Here is a 14,412-nt window from a genome sequence, read left to right as displayed (position 1 = left end):
GGGTAGGAGTTAGTTCATGACAACGCATTGACAGTTTTCATCTTAGCTTAGCAGCGCCAACCGCCACCACCACTCTTAGGCACAAGTACACTTGGTGAACTCCATGGACTGTCACTGTGTTCTATGTCATTGTCCAGCATGTACTGCACCTCCTTCCCCAGAATTTCACTCGTCATTTGATTAATTCGATATGGGTGTTGTTTCACAGGCACAGCATCACCCACATCTATATCATGACTAATTAGGCATGTGCGGCCAGGCACATCTGGAAACAGGTCAGAAAACTCAAAAAGCAAATGTGACATTTCAGCTTCCTGATCAATTGACAAATGTGTCACTTTCTCATCAAGGTGAGCTAATACATTAGAATTGCACAACTTTGGAGAAGCATTTTCACTCACATCATCAAACGTGACATTGCTAACAACATAATCAACATTGTCATTGACTCTTGCATCATCATCAACTGTAACAATCAGTAACGCGGGAGGAGAGTATTGTTGCAATACAATTGACTTGTTTATTAACATATTTTCAGACTTATTAGTATGACCTGAGGAGTTTGTAGATAAGCCATCAGCCACTGAGGCTACAGAATGAACCATGAATGTATCTGATAAATCACAAATGTTATCATTTGGCAAAGAAGTCTTGGAAGAAGGGCAAAGTTTATAAAACAGTGGTGAGGCCGGCCATGATGTACGGATTAGAGACGGTGGCTCTGAAGAAACAACAGGAAGCAGAACTGGAGGTAGCAGAAATGAAGATCCTGAGGTTCTCGCTTGGTGTGAACAGGCTGGATAGAATTAGAGATGGGCTCATTAGAAGGACAGCCAAAGTTGGTTGTTTTGGAGACAAGGTTAGAGAGAGCAGACCTCGATGGTTTGGACATGTTCAGAGGCGAGAGAGTGGGTATATTGGCAGAAGGGTGCTGAGGATGGAGCTGCCAGGGAAAAGACCGAGAGGAAGACCAAAGAAAAGGTTGATGGATGTTGTGAAAGAGGACATGAGGACAATGGGTGTGAGAGAGGAGGATGCACAAGATAGGCTTCTATGGAAAAAACATGACACAATGTGGCAACCCCCAATGGGACAAGCCGAAAGAAAAAGAAGAATTATGTAAAGCATATTGAGTTGCTTATGAAATCCACCATTAAAATACATTTTCTTTTATTTTCTTTGCTTTACTTAGCTCCCCAATTTGCACTATCATTATCACGATCATCAAAGTTTGTCCAACTCATTAAAGTTTGGCCAGCCTAGTTGTGGAGACAGAATAATAAGGCCTTAATGTCTCTAATGTTATTGGATGTTCTTAAGAAGGAGGGCAAGGCGAGTCGCACTAAACAGAAAGAAACACCCTCATCAGTTTGAGGATCACAACATTCAACAAATGAATAATAAGAGCAGTTTGGATTTCCGGTTTGTACTGGCTACATAATCTTTTCTTCTTTTTCTTGTTTTGGCTTATATTAATGAAATAATTTGTTGTTGTTAAAAAAAAAGGAAGTACAGTGGAACCTCGGAATTTGACCATAATTCGTTCTTGTGAAGTGTTCAAAATCAGAATTCTTCAACCTTTGAAGCATTATTTCTCATTGGAAATAATGTAATTGAGTTTAAACTATTCCCAACCTCCAAATCGTAAATTCACATTTTAATTCCTATAGCTGTAAAAACATGTACACTCTGCGTTTAAACAACAAAAATGCATGAACTTAAACCAACTTAAATGTGTATCATTTATCTTTTTGGTGGTGGTGCGGTGGCATTGGAGTGACTCAAGAGGGAAGGAGAAAGTGTCAAATTCACTGCTCCATGATTCACCTGTGTAATTTTTGAGAAGCTTCTCCATTTGTTCTATTATCTGTGGCCTTTGTTTTATAATACCAGTCACCCCTTTGTTTTATAATACCACTTTGGCAACAGTAATTGCCTTTTATTACGTTTTTATTTATTTTATTTTTTTTTAGGATAGTTGCTTGCTGGCGAGAGGTCCATTTTCATATTTAGCATACCTAGATCCATTGTGTTTCACTCAACTTTCCTTTTGTTTTGATGATGGTAGCCCCACTGTCTTTCTTTGTGTCCATGGCAAAGAAAATACTGCAAAAATAACAAACAGCAATCTTGAGGACCATGACCAAAGGTGCATGCTCATGCTATGAACAAACATTGGCGTGCAGTGACTGACTGCTAGTGAGCAGTGGCTCGTCTCGGCATAACCCCGTGTGCATACATCATCACTCCGCTACAGGGGGCCACTGGGTCAACATGGGTTTCAGGTGTTCGGACACCGAGAATTAGGTTGAAAACCGAGGCATATTTTTCAAATATTTTTTAGTCGAAAACCAATTTCTACAACTACCAAGACGTTCGAATTCCGAAGTTCCACTGTAACTGAATTTGTTGCAAGTGATCCATTAGTGACACCCCATCAAACTCATTTGTGGGTGGCAGAAACTGTCAGTGGAAATTCATAGAATGGTTTGTTTATTACCTGGCCAAGACTGAATGTCCGTTTACCCCATAAAGTCTTGAAACATGACATGAGAGAGACTCACGGCTCAGGAAACAGACAAATGCAAGTTTGCAGATTTTCTTCACGACTGCTTTGAATAGGGGAGTCCCGAGATATTTGGGAAATATTCCCAGAAAAAGAAGAGGAATGCACAGACCCTACAACTGTGTGTAGGGACTTTGATTGTTGGGAATATGACAGGAAAAGCTCAGGAGTTTGTTGACATTATGATGAGGAGAAAGACTGGTATATTGTGCATCCAAGAGAGCAAGTAGAAAGGGAGTAAGGCTTTAATTTTAGGAACAGGGTTTGAATTATTTTATCATGGAGTAGATGGGAAGAGAAATGGAGTAGGGTTATTTTAATGGAAGAGCAGGCTAATAATGTCTTGGAGGTGAAAAGAGTACCAGATCGAGTGATGAGGATGAAATTTGAAATTGAGGGTATCATTTATAATGTGATTAGCGGCTATACCCCACAGGTAGGATCTGACCATGAGTTGAAAGAGAAATTCTGGAAGGAACTAGACGAAGTTGTTCTTAGCATCTCAGACAGAGAGAGAGCTTGGATTGGTGCAGATTTCAATGGACATATTGGCGAAGGAAACAGGAGCGATGAAGAAGTGATGTGTAAGTGTGGGATTCAGCAAAAGAACTTTGAGGGTCAGATGGTGGTGGACTTCGCAAAAAGGATGGAATGGCGGTGGTGAACACTTATTTCCAGAGGAGACAGGAACATAGAGTGACCTATAAAAGTGGGGATAGAAGCACGCAGGTGGATTATATTTTGTGCAGACCATGTAATCTTAAGGAGGTTTCTGATTGTAAGGTAGTGGTGGGGAGAGGATAGCTCGACAGCATAGGATGGTGGTGTGTAGGATGACTCTGGTAGCGGGTAGGACGATTAAGAAGACAAACGTAGAGCAGAGAATCAGCTGATGGAAGTTGAGAAAGGAAGAATGTTGTGGGGTCTTTCGGAAAGAGGTGAGACGGGCTCTAGATGGACAGGAAGAGCTCTCAGGAGACTGGAATACTACTTCAAAGGTACTCAGAGAGGCAGGCAGGAGAGTACTTGGGGTGCCTTCTGGTAGGAAAGAGGAGAAGGAGATATGGGGGTGGAACCCCAAAATACAGGAAGTCATCCAAGGAAAGAGACTATCGAAGAAGAAGTGGGACACAGAGAGGACTGAGGAGAGGTGAACGGAATACATTGAGATGCGACATAGGACAAAGGTAGAGGTGGAAAAGGCTAAACAAGAGGCATATGAGGACATGTACAGCAGGTTGGATACATAACAGGGAGAAAAGGATCTCTACAGGTTGTCCAGACAGAGAGATAGAGACGGCAAGGATGTGCAGCAAGTCAAGGTGATTAAGGATAGTGATGGAAATATGTTGACTGGTGTCAGTAGTGTTTTAGGTAGACTGAAAGAATACTTTGAGATGTTAATGAATGAAGAAAATGGGAGAGAAGGTAGAAGAGGCAAGTGTGAATGATCAGGAAGTGGCGATGATTAGTAAGGGGGAAGGTAGAAAAGCACGGAATACAATGAAAAATGGTAAGGCAGTTGGTCCTGATGACGTACCGGTGGAGGTATGGAAGAAATTTGGAGAGGTGGCTGTGGAGTTTTTGACCAAGTTATTCAAAAGAATACTACAGGAAGAGAAGATGCCAGAAGAATTGAGGAAAAGTGTGCTCGTCCCCATTTTTAAGAACAAAGGCGATGTTCAGAGCTGTGCAAACTATAGAGGAATAAAGACGATGAGCCACACAATGAAGTTATGGGAAAATGTAGTGGAGCCTAGACTCACGACACAAGTAGTATCTGCAAGCAACAGTATGATTTCATGCCTAGAAAGAGTACCACAGATGCATTATTTGCCTTGAGGATGTTCGTGGAAAAGAATAGTATAAGTATAGTATGGAATAGTACAGGACATGTATGAGGGCAGCAGAACAGCGGTGAGATGTGCCGTAGGTGTGTCAGAATAATTTAAGGTGGAGGTGGGACTGCATCAGGGATCCACGCTGAGCCCCTTCCTCTTTGCGGTAGTAATGGATAGGCTGAGAGATGAGGTTAGACTGGAATCCCCTTGGACTATGATGTTCAGAGATAATATTGTGATCTGCAGTGAAAGCAGGGAGCAGGCCGAGGAACAATTAGAAAGATGGAGTGACGCACTGGAAAGGAGAGTAATGAAGATTAGCCAAAGTAAAACAGAATATATGTGCATGAATGAGAGGGGCCGAGGAGGAGGACTGAAGCTCCAGGGAGAAGCGATAGCGAGGGTGGACTAAATACTTGGGATTAACAATACAGAGCAATGGTGACTGTGGTAAGGAAGTGAAGAAATGTGTCCAAGCGGGGTGGAACAGTTGGTGGAAGGTGTCTGGTGTTCTATGTGACAGAAGAGTCTTCACTCGTATGAAGGGCAATGTTTATAAAATAGTGGTAAGGCTGGCCATGATGTATGGTTTAGAGACGGTGGCTCTGAAGAAACAAAAGGAAGCAGAAGTAGAGGTAGCAGAAATGAAGATGGTGAGGTTCTCGCTTGGAGTCAACAGGTTGGATAGGATTAGAAATTAGCTCATTAGAGAGACAGACAAAGTAGGATTTTTTGGAGACAAGGTTAGAGAGAGCAGACTTCGGACTACCCCTGGTTTTCACATGTTCAGAGGCGAGAGAGTGAGTATATTGGTAGAAGGGTGATGATGATGGAGCTGCCAGGCAAAAGATTCCAAGGGGAACTTCTGGGTTTTTTTTTTTTTTGGGTACAGGGAATTCTTGGGTTAAGGCGGTCTCGACCTAAAACGTTTAGACTTTCCGATGCCCCTGTCTTGTCTGACATAATAGCCCCTGCACCATCGTGTTTCTGCTTTGCTCATGCATATTGCTTATCTGTGTTTGTGCGCTGGGAGTTTATTTGCCCCTGTCGCCCACCTATCTACACATTAGGCCTAAAAGAAGAAAACTCTTTTTTTTTTTTTTTTTTTTTAGCAATGCTGGTCCAGCCGAAGAAAAACAATGACCGTGGAAACGAAGTTCAACATCATTAAAAAACAAACAAACAAACAAAGAAATGATTAACACCAACAAACATGATGGACATAAAGACTTGGGTTTCAGTCGGATGACTGTGGCGATTATTAATAAGGACAAAGCCCGTATTTTAGTGCACGTGAAGGGTTTCACCCCAATAGGGGATACAGTGATCACAAAGCAACTTTTTTTGAGGAGAAAAAAAAATGAAGCAATGTTCTTCGATCGTTGCTCAGATGGAAATATTACTTACTTTATGGATCGAGGATCTGAATCAATGTCAGCTTAATATCAGCCTCATGTTCATTGAAGTATAAGGCACCGTGTATTTTCCAATTTTTGAAAGAGCAGAAAGGAGAGGATGCCAAGGAGGAATTTATCGCTAGCAACAACTTCCTGTACTTGCTTACTTAGCAATAGCTGAGCGCAGCCTCCCTTCATTCTTCACCATCCCCGTCTCCCTTCCCTAATAGTAAGTGAAGCATCGTATATTTTTTTCTTCAATATATTTTGGTTTTTTTAGACAAAGTACCCATACCCACCCATTTTCCGAGCCACTTATCCTCATGAGGGTCCCGGGAATGCTGAACTTAGGCAGCTATTTGTTGAAACATGAATTAATATCATTATTAATTTCATATGCAGCAAAAAGCAGTTCAGAGTACCCACCTTTTTTGGAGTCCTTTGAAGGGGTGGTTAAGTGCGCTCCCACTGGGGACGCCATCGTTCTCCTGGAGCACTTCAATGCACAAGTGTGCAATGATAATGAGACCTGAAGGGGGGTGATTGGGAAGAACACCCCCCTGATCAGAACCTCAGCTGTGATCTGTCTTTGGAATTCTGTGCTCATACCGAACACCATGTACAAGCATCAGGGTGTCCACACGTGCACTTGACACAAGAACACCCTAGTTTGAAGTTCAATGATAGACTTAGTGGTTGTGTCATCGGACATGCGGCCAAATGTCTTGGACATTTGTGTGAAAAGAGGGCCGGAGCTCACAACTGATCACTACCTGGTGGTGAGTTGGCTCTGATGGTGGGGCAAGATGCCTTTTCGACGTGGCCTAACGAATTTGAGGGGTCTGCTGGAAACATCTGGCAGAATCCCGTCAAAAGGAGTTTAAAATCTCTCCTCCGACAGAAATTTGCTCATGTTCTGGGGGAGGCGGGGGACATTCAGTCCAAGCGGACCATGTTCTGCGCCTCCATTGCTGAGGTAGGTTTAGGATATAACGTATGTTCGCTGCCTTTATGTAGAAGAAAGGGAACTATGAGACCGGGGTATTTCCCAGTAAGCGTCTGCTATGTACCCAGAGTTCCCTTATTAGTAACGCATGCGCATTAATCACAAGGAGACTTTTCAGCATCTGATTTGGATACCTCCCAGACGCCTCCCTGGTGAAGTTTTACAGGCACGTCCCACGAGGAGGAGACCCCGGGGATGACCCAGGACACACTGGAAGGATCATGGCTCTTGGCTGGCCTGGGAATTCCCCAGGATCCCCACGGAAGAGGTGGATAAAGTTGCTGGGGAGAGGAAAGTCTGAGCATACCTGCTTAAGCTAATGCCCCCACGACCTGACCTCAGATAAGCAGTAGAAAATGGATGGATGGATGGATGGATGTTTTGTACAATTTCTTTGAGCTTTAATATGGCCCAATACACTCTCAAACTCACATCAGTATAGGAAGTAGGTGTTATCAGTTGAGAAAACTTTTTACATCATTAAATACATGATTTATATTACATTTTTAAGAAAATGAAAAATATTAACATGACTGCTATCTTCCAAGAACCTTTCACTATAACACACAAGCTCTAATTTCTAGTGAATCTGTTTTTTTCCCCTTATATGGAGTAATAAGAACATATTTCTTTAACAACAATACAATGGCTCTATTTCTAGATGCAGGTGCATTAGGGTGTTCCTGCTCTCCTTCTGGCTCCCCACTATAGACAATGGGCCTCATTCACAAAAAAAATAAATAACTCGTTACAAACACATTTGTACTCCTATTTCTCCTACAACAATACACTTTTCAATAAAGTGTTGGTATCAACAGTCAGAAGGAAGCAACATTTTGCAGTCATCAATACCCAGGTTTGTAGAAGATACAAAACTCAAGGCAGTTACGTTATGTTTTTGGTGAGCACATGTTTTTTGCCATGTCAAATGAAAGATGCAAAATTGTGGGAAAACCTGGTGCTCTGTGGGAGTAGAATTCACATTGAGACAGGCGGAGGAATGAAAGAAATAACCGTATTGCGATGAAAGATGGAGGCTGCAGCAAATATCAAGCGGTGCACATATTCAAATAAATCATCTCATAGTGTGCTGACATCTTGCTGCCACGACGACTGCTGACAGCAAACCAGAAGAAACACCCAAAGGTGTCAAATAATGAAACACAAATTTTCTGTCATGGTCCTATCGGTCCAGCCCTGGCTGTGTAACCCGGTTAAAAGTTGGTACAGGTATAAGTTCAGTATAATAGAATAACAATTAAGTTGTAGGTTATCTTTATACAATGTGGTAGAATATCTGTTAAACTGTGTGTGCTGACTTTATTTTTTTTTTGAGGGATTTGTATTTAAATATTTGATTCATTTGTGAAGAGGAAATACTTTTGTTTGTTGATTTATTGTGGTAACTTGGGTTTTGAGAGAGAGAGAGAGAGAGAGAGATAGAGAGAGAGGGAAAAAAGCTGGACAGCGTCACTGGGAGAAGTGGTTGAGAGAAAAAGGACAAAGTGAATGGTGGACATTTATCAAAAGTTGATCAACGTGTTCGGACTGTTGAAAGTTCAACTGGGATAGTGTGTTGTTTGTGGACTACTCAAATGACGCCGTAACGTGGTGGAGTTAGCCACTACCACAGGGGCTAAGTGCATGCATGGGACTTGGCTTGGGCGCTAGCAACCAGCTAACGCTAGCTAGCAATGCCTGTGTGTTGGACCACGATGGAGAGGACAAGGGTGCTAGCGTCGCGCTAACGTGGCTAGCGAGGCCAGTGTTTGGATTTCAAAGAAGAAAGAAAGGACGAGGACTCTGGACAGAGGAAAAACCACCTTAACATTTCTTCACTCCTGCCTGGGGAAGCACCGCAGTGACATTGGAGTTTGAATTTCGTTGCTTTGCCGGCTGGATTCAGTTTTGTTTGGGCCCTTAGCTTAGGTTAGCCTAGCAATGTGTGCAGTGTGTACCTGTTATATGGACTTTGTTTATTTGACTGTTGTGTATATATGTTTGATTTTTCATTCTTTAGTTTGTTATTAAATGTTCACACTTTTTGTTACATAACCAGGTTTATTATTTGACTATCTGCAAGATAGTTAAAATAGTGGTGCGTTTATTTGGTAGCTTGATTATTTAAATTAGGATAATATTAACTCATAAGGGGAAATATTATTTCAGAGACTTTTTGACAGAGAATTAAATGCACAAGTAAAAAGTAAAGTTGTCATAGACATTTAGAGTAATTACCATTGGGTTAATTTCTTACTTTTCTACTTTGGAGTGAGGAAAGAACTCAGGTGGCTACCTCCTCAAAGTATTTTATACTAGAGAGGCACTACAATTGTACACTTAAACTTCATTTTTACTCATACGTGTTAAAGTCAAAGCCACATCTGGCCCCCAAATAGTTTTATGTGGCCAGCCAAAGCAATTCATGTGCACCAACTTCAATGATTCGTTCTAAAAGCTGCCAAAATTTCAAATCATGTTAAATACTGCGACTGGCTGGTGACCATTTCAGGATATACTTTGCCTCTCGCTCAAAGATACATGTAACTGGGATAGGCTCCAATACATCTGTGACCATAGTAAGGAGAAGCGGTACAGAAAATAGATGGATGGATCGTAAAAATAATAATTTTGAGATCACGCCAGATTTTGTTTGTTTCTAATCCCCTTTATAACATAACTTTAACAATAGGTGAACAGTATGTTAACATGACAAAATTATTTTTGAAACACTGAGATCTCAATAGGGGCCACCCTTTTCCGAAGGATTGAAAATGAACATATTCCTATTCCTTTTGTTATTTCTTTTCTTATCAACACAAACCAAATTTCAGCTCGTGGTCATAACAATAACCTATGGTTGCAGATTGATGAAATAGTGTTGCTCCATTCAGCCCTTTTAATACAGTATACATAATTGTAGCCGTGATTCTATCTATGTTCCATTGTATAGTGTGATCATTCATTAAATTAATGATACCCATTAATAAGAAATGCATATAAACATTTATAGTCATTGGGCTGGCTATACACAAGCAGGTGTACATTGTTGCATGTGTAAAGAACACCACTGCATTGTAGTGATTGAGTCTTATTTGACTCCATGGACCTGCATGACAGAGAAAAGGATGTATTGTGCCCTCGTCTTGAACAAGTCGACTTCTTGAACACAAGCATACCTTTATCACTGAGCTAAAACCCAAAGACATGCACACATGCTTACAGAAACACTCATGCTGAGAGTTTTCCCACAGTTCTCGGAACTCCAGGGGGACTAAATCATGGTAACCCAGAGCGGTGAATTCAGATGCAACAGTTTCAGCACAGGGAACTACTTGGGAACCTGCATGCATGGACACATACACATTATCCATATAACACGCTACATTTACTTTGCTTCTAAGCACTTATGTATACTTTTATACAAAATGCACATTTTCAGTTTTGCTTTTTTCTCTCAACCTTATCGGTCTTACAATCACAAGTGCAAGAAAAGTCATATACAATCACACATTTGAGTGTACATGCGTAAACATAATTCACATTCTGCTGAGAAGCCTTCCACCTGTCAACACCACAGAAAATGAACGGACATGAAATATTTGTGAGTACAGGTTTAAACATGTTGGGAAAGAGGAAGAGGACATGGGGGTAAAGGCAGAGGCAGAGAGAGATGGATTAAAAAATATGCATATGAGGAGACGGGAGACACAGCAGTATCGGAGAAGAAGAGTTGTGTCAAATATTTGGCCAACTTCTTCAAGACAATAGAAAACACAAACCAGTCTCACAAACCGCATCAACAATGTGAAGTGGTTGAGGTTTTTGGACCAAAATGAATTGGAAAAACGGCTCAAACGATACAAGGATGAGGTGCTTAGAAATTACATCTCGCCAAGATGTTGGAATCGTATATTTGTCCCTGGTCTCTTGCCTGCAGGAGGCAATAATGAGGACTTTATCAAGTTATTCTCACTTAACCAGTCGCTGGCAATTTTTCACATCAAACAGTAACTGCATACAGTCCCAGAATTGCTCTCTTGGTACTCTGTCATAGGCTTTCTCTAGATCCACAAAGACACAATGTAGCTCCTTCTGACCTTCTCTGTACTTTTCCACTAGCATCCTCAAGGAAAATAATGCATCTGTGGTACTCTTTCTAGGCATGAAACCATACTGTTCCTCGCAGATACTTACTTCTGTCCTAAGTCTAGCCTCCACAAATCTTCCCAATAACTTCATTGTATGACTCATCAACTTTATTCCTATGTCGTTTCCCACAGCCTTCTCTCCAAATTACTTTAATACCTCCACAGGTATGTCAACATGACCATCTGCCTTTCCATTTTTCATTCTTTGCAGTGCCTTTCTAACTTCCCCCTTACTAATCATCGCCACTTCCTGGTCCTTCACACTTGCCTTTTACACTTCCTTGTCTCTCACTTTATTCATTTACCAACTTCTTGAAGTATTCAGTCCATCAATTTAGCACACTACTCTCACCAGTCAACACATTTCCGTCTCTATCCTTAAACACCCTTACATGCTGCACCTCCTCCCCATCTCTATTCCTCTGTCTGCCCAACCTGTAGAGATCCCTTTCTCCTTATTTTGTGTTCAACCTGGTGTACATGTCACAAATGCCTCTTGTTTAGCCTTCGCCACCTCTACCTTTGCCCTACGTAGCATTTCAATGTACTCCTTTCACCTCTTCTCAGTCCTCGAGGTGTCCCACTTCTAATCTCTTTCCTTGTATGACTTCCTGTATTTTGGGGTTCCACCACCAAGTGTCCTTCTCCCCTTTTCTACCAGAAGACACACCAAGTACTCTTCTGCCGGTCTCTCCGATCACTTTGGCTGTAGTAGTCCAATCTTCTGGGAGCTCCTCCTGTCCATCAAGAGCCTGTTTCAAGTCTTTCCGAAAGGCCCCACAACAATGTTCCTTTCTCAGCTTCCAGCATATGGTTCTCTGCTCTGTCTTTTGTCTTCTTAATCTTACCTTCCAGCATATGGTTCTCTGCTCTGCCTTTTGTCTTCTTAATCTTACTACCCATCAACAGAGTTATCCTACACACAACCATCCGATGCTGTTGAGTCGCCCCCTCCGCATTACTTTACATACAGTAAGTGAACTCCTTCAGTTTACATTGTCTGCACAAAATATAATCCACCTGCGTGCTTCTACCTCTCCTCGCGTAGGTCACTCTATGTTCCTACCTCTTCTGGAAAACAGTGTTCACTACAGCCATTTCCATCCTTTTTGCAAAGTCCACCACCATCTGTCAAGACCAGAGCACAAGTCTGAACCCAAAATGCACAACTCACAAAACCAGGTACAGTTCGGGAAGCGTCAGTCCAAGGTCGAAACACAGGCAGGCGATCCAAAGAAGCAGCAGTACCAAAATCAGCAGGTGAGAAGGTCAGGTCATTAATAAGAGACAGATTGGTACACAGAGTAACAAGGACGTAGACAAATAGTTGCAGGAACGTGACATAGTAGTACAAATATCTGGCAAAGACCAGACCACATGCGTGGCAATATATATGGGAGCCGTAATCACTAAGACAGGATGCAGGTGCGTGTATCTGCTGATTGGAGCAGCTGTGTACCGCATCGGAGACAGACACACTCATGACAGAACCCCCTCCCTCCAAGAGTCAGCCTCAGATGGCCCAGGGGCCTCAGGGTGCGATGCATGGAAGTCCCTAATGAGGGAGGGGTCGACCACGAACCGCGAGGTGATCCACGACCACTCCTCGGGACCGTAGCCTTCCCAGTCCAACAGGTTCTGCAACCCCTAACGGCGAGACGACAGGAACCGGTGTACCAAGTAGACAGGACCCCCGTCAACCATAGGGGGGGGGGTAGTCTGACAGGCGGGACCAACAAGAACAGGCTAACGTGAAAAGCTGGGTGGATCCGCATAGACTTCGGGGGTTTTAATTTCATTGTGACAGGGTTGATTACCTTAGTAATCGGGAACTCACCGACAAACCTAGGAGCGAGCTTCCCCGATTCCACTCTGAGTGGGAGGCCTTTAGCAGACAGCCAGATTTTCTGACCCCTCCCCCTGTAGACTGGAACCGGTGCTCTCTTCGGGTCCGCAGTGGCCAAATAGGAGCGTTCCTTGCGCAGAAGTATCTTACAGGCTCGCTCCCAGGTCTGTCTACAACGTCTAAAGCTGATGGCACCGAGAAGTCAGCGTCTATAGATGGGAAGAGAGGCTCTCTGCATTCCTCTTCTTCTTCTGCCAACAAATCCAGTTTCCTTCTCTTCTTTGTCTTCGACCCACAGTAGCTGAATTTTCACCGACGCCCTGCAGGTTAGCGGTGCCTGGGGTGGGCGTTGTTAACCCGGGCCACGACCAATCTGGTATGGGATTCTTTAGATGAATGGTCATATTTGTTTGGTACAGTTTTACACCAGCTGCTCTTCCTGACGCAACCCTCTGCATTTATCCGGGCTTGGACCGTCCGACAAATTGCACTGACTTGTGCCCCCGTAGGCCTGCATTCAGTCATACCTTTCACAATGACTCCAAATCCCTTCAGGTCCTAGGCCTCTGATGGTGTAATGGTACACACGCCGGACTTTGGTCTGGGTAGCGTGGGATTGATATGTGAGTGACTGCTGATTGATTCAGGGTGTGGTCTATCGTTCCTTCAGTGATGTTTTCTGCCACATGTCTCAGGTTTTGCTCTTCATTTTAAGGCATTCCAGACCATTTTATCTGAACAGCCTATAATTTTTTTGCACCTATTTATAAGGTTTCCCCTCTCCAACTAAACTTTTAATCAAAGTAAGGTATTCTTCTGAACAATGTGTTGAATGAGTCATTTTCCTCAGGTTTGCAAAGAGAAACGCATAGTCAACAGGTACTCTCTTAATCATTAAATAGGGGCCACCTGATTTTCACAAAATTGATGACCTTGCTGATTGAATGCCACACTGCTACTTTTTTAACACACCCCTGAAACACACTTTTTACACACACTACATATTGCCCAATTGCACAGCCTTAAGAGTATGTACATCATGAATGCTGGGTCTTGGTGTTTTTCTGAAAATTTACTGCACCTGGTAACTTGTTTGACATGTAGCAATAAAGAATTTGACTGATAACGAGGATTAATCTGGTTAGTCATATTGGACTGCTAGTATTTTGAACACTGTTGCACATTTAGGAATTTAATTACATTTTAACTAGTGATTTTATATGATTATCTATTGTTCTAACCTGTTTTTATGTTAATCAAGAATCATGTTTGTATATATATATATTTTGATGTTTTTGTAAAGCACTTTGATTTATCTTGTTGGTTTATTGTGCTATACAAATAAACTTGGCTAGCCCTGTCTTCAGGCCCAAAACCATTTCGTGATTTATAGACCTTTAGAATCTATTCTAAGGATGACTGGAAGCCTGCCACAACCTCAGGCTTGGAATATTATTCGTTTCATACAATTAAATTGATCTGCCCACATTGATTTTAATGATGGTAAACTCCACATTACTCCTTGTACCACTGGAAAATAATTTGTTTCGTTAACGATGAAAGGTGGCACAGTGGAGCAATTGAGGACCTGGGTCCTAATCACAG

General features: G+C 42.3%; 1 long non-coding RNA gene across 1 annotated transcript; it reads right to left on the bottom strand.

Moving 5' to 3' along the window:
- Positions 1 to 9,566: 9,566 nt before the first annotated feature.
- LOC133507926 (uncharacterized) lies at positions 9,567 to 12,294 on the bottom strand. Its single transcript, XR_009796939.1, has 3 exons — positions 12,210 to 12,294; positions 12,028 to 12,089; positions 9,567 to 10,153 (listed from the first exon to the last, which is right to left on the bottom strand). It is a non-coding gene; the product is annotated as an uncharacterized LOC133507926 (long non-coding RNA).
- Positions 12,295 to 14,412: the final 2,118 nt, after the last annotated feature.

The sequence above is a fragment of the Syngnathoides biaculeatus genome, chromosome 10 (genome assembly GCF_019802595.1).
Source record: "Syngnathoides biaculeatus isolate LvHL_M chromosome 10, ASM1980259v1, whole genome shotgun sequence".
NCBI classification, from domain to species: domain Eukaryota; kingdom Metazoa; phylum Chordata; class Actinopteri; order Syngnathiformes; family Syngnathidae; genus Syngnathoides; species Syngnathoides biaculeatus.
Note: the sequence above shows the minus strand (reverse complement) of the source record. Positions and strands in the feature narration are given on the sequence as shown.